This window comes from Numenius arquata, chromosome 3 (genome assembly GCF_964106895.1).
Source record: "Numenius arquata chromosome 3, bNumArq3.hap1.1, whole genome shotgun sequence".
In the NCBI taxonomy this organism is placed as follows: Eukaryota; Metazoa; Chordata; class Aves; order Charadriiformes; family Scolopacidae; genus Numenius; species Numenius arquata.
Genome location: NC_133578.1, coordinates 2557465 through 2560636, shown reverse-complemented (window position 1 = coordinate 2560636; position 3172 = coordinate 2557465).

The following is a 3172-nucleotide window of genomic DNA, read 5'->3' as shown; positions in this document are numbered from 1 at the left end:
TTTCCTGGTTCACGGGGTCCGAAACCCCTGGGGTGTTTGAGGGCGGTGATAAGAGCGAACACTGTCCATCCATCCCTGCAGTGTCAGCTCTGGCGATGGGACCGCCCTGGTCACGGGATGCCCGAAAGTCGTCTGAGCACTTTGATGGTTGGTATCTGCACCTGGAGGGTGTTTATGTTCCAGCTTTGGCTGGAGGAGAGGAGCATCCTCCTGTACATCCATGGAGAAGCCAGCAGGAAACCTGGCCTCAGCGGCTTCCTGGACAATGTGAGTGGGCTTCTGTGATGGGAATGCTGCCTGCTCCCACCACCGTGTCTCACTGGTGGGCTGGTTGTTGTTTTTCATGGGAACAAAACAACGGGGGTTTTCCCTTCAGCTTAGGGAAATGAGCCATTCTTGTTGCAGCCACCTGGGGAAAGCCTCCCCGAGCAGACACCATCCATGGGAAACTGCCCCACCACATCTGAAATGGGGCTCCCCAGGGTACCCTCTGCCTTTCACGGGGGCTCTCGGGGCTCCTCACCACCCTGGTTTTGTGCAGAAATCAGGGCTGTGAAGCATGGGGTTTTGCTGAGCAGCCCGGGAGGAATGTAAACCCAGGCAGACCACGAAGAAGAAGCTAAAGTTTGCCAAAATGTTTTTCCTTCATGGCTCAGACCCCATCACACCCCATATATGGAGGCAAAGCTCGTGGGATGAAGTGCAGAGCAGTGCAATTCCTGTGTCCGTCCCCTGATCCTGATTTATGCTGCAGGAGAAGAGAAGGTGAATGTGGACCTTCACCTCCAACTGCTTGGGAAGGTGGAGATCTGTGGCAAAGGCATCTGGGCAAAAATAATTGGTGTCCTGCAGATGGGATGGAGATGGGAACTCAGCAGGGCCAGCACTGGGAAAATCCCAGTCCATCCCCAGCTCCTCTGCAGAATGCGCTGGTACATCCATGTCAATAGGTAACTAATCCTTCTTCCACCTTCTCTCCCCGAGATGATGGAGGGGAGCTGAACAGCACTGTTAGAAGACACATTTGTCTTGAAACAAACCTGATTGCTGGTGCAACACAGCAGAAATTAATTTTTACCCTACAAGTCCCTCTTGCAGATTATGCCCCTGGCTCTTTCTGAAACTTCTCTCCAAAAACATCACGAAGGTCAGACTGTCCTCTGGTCCCTGCGTGATGTAGGGGCAAACACAAGTGTGAACAGGACCCGTTCACATAAATAGGGCTCCTTAACCCATATAGCGGGTGCAGCAGCTCCCGGGCTTATACACCAGCAGTATCCCAACCCTCTTACATGCAGCCCCTTGGAAAGGCCAGGACTGGAGTCAGGAGGCTCCAAAAATGCCTAAAACAGGTAGAAAAGAGAGGGGTGTAGATCTGTCATCTCTTGCAAGCTTTTATTTTCACTGTATTTTGACATCTTTCTCTCCATTGGTTGTCCTGGGCTGGTAAAGTCATCTAGGATTGAGAGGGTAATACATTATTTTATTGTTAATTAGAGCCTTCAGTTTTTAGCATCCCCTTGGACAGACTGGCTGCTCTGAACCGCAGGTCCCAGGGGATGCACAGAACCCTGCGTTGTCCTTCAGTGCTCTGTGTTGAAGGATCTCTTAAAAACTGAGCCAAAAAAAAGTCATGCTCAAGCCCCAATTTCTGATTTTTGTTAGGAACATCTCACACGAAAATAAAAGAAAATCTGGAAAACAACATTGGAAAGAGGAGTTCTTCCTCCTGGGTTTCTGGCAGGAGCAGAGAAGTGGGGCTGCAGCCCCAGGGAGCCCCCATTGAGGCTGGACAAGCCCCTCAGCATCCCCCTGAGATGCGAACCAAAGCGTCCCCGCAGTGTGTGCTGTTACAGAGAGGCGTGGGATTAGGGAAATGTATAATGTGCCATTATGTGCAATTTCCTCTTTAAGTTTCCTTTCTTAATAATTATTCCTATTATGTAGGTGGACAGTCTCTTAATATAGATAAAGACCTTTGCAGCTGCTCCATCGTCGGCCTCGTGTTTAATATGCACTTTATAATTAGCCTGGAAGGGAAGACCCATGGTTGCAGACAGCCCCCTGTTCTCTCAGATCATTTTTAATCTGAGCCGGGCTCAGCTGGGAAGGGCTGATAAGCGCTTCTGTACATGACAAACTGGGCTTTAATCTCTTCTTTCCATTTCTAGTGCACTCATTACACAAATTTGTCTCCGAACGACCCCAACGCATTAAAATTTACCCATCCTGGATGCTGTACCCTTATTCTTTTAAACTTCCTTAAAAACCTCAGTTTGACCCTGGCATTCATAGAGCAGGGGGAGGCATTCGCTGGGGAATGCACAGCAAAGGTGACCAATTCCCTCCTACAACCTGGTAAATCCTTTGCTTTTTTATTGATTTTATATATATATATAATTTTTAAATTGATTACATATATTTTTTTTTTGTTGATTACATGTATTATGTTATTTTTTATTGATTTTATTTTCTGGCTGCCAAGCCTCGACAAAAGCCTTTTCTGGGTGAGGACCATCATGGTCCCCATCAGATGTAGGAGGGATGCTGCAGGCAGGGTTTCCCCCTGCAGAAGTTTGGTGGCAGGAATAAGGGAGTCCAATGGCTGGAGTTGGAAGCTGGGCACGCTCTAGTTACTGGTGACACACGTCAGTTGGGACCCTTGGTCAATTCTCTAGTTATTTTGGGCAAGCAAGACTGGGTTCTGCTATAGAAGAGATGTCTGTAGCCCAAACCGACATTGGAAGCACAATGTTAAATTTACCAGGTAAGGTTTTTCACTCTTCACCTGGAAGAGTTCAGGTGAGAGATCCGACTTTCATCTCTCCCGTTTCTCGATAATCACATTAGCAAACCAGTTTTGTGTTTATCTGGGTGAGGTAAAGCTGCTTCTGACCAACAAATTCTAAATATAACATTTTTTTCTTTGTTAAGAAAAAATGCATTTTTGGTATGTCTGCACCTCTTTATCCCATGGATAGAGAAGTGGATGGTTCTCAGGCCCCCTTTGGGAGAAAAAGGGGCTCACAGACCCCCCAAAAGATTTCAAATTGCAGTGGAGGTGAGTGGGCTCCTGATGGGGGTCAATCGAAAGGCCACCTTGAGAAGATGACATGGTGGGACCTCCCGTGGTGCCAGTGGCTTCATGCCCAGCCACGGCGACGCCGACCAC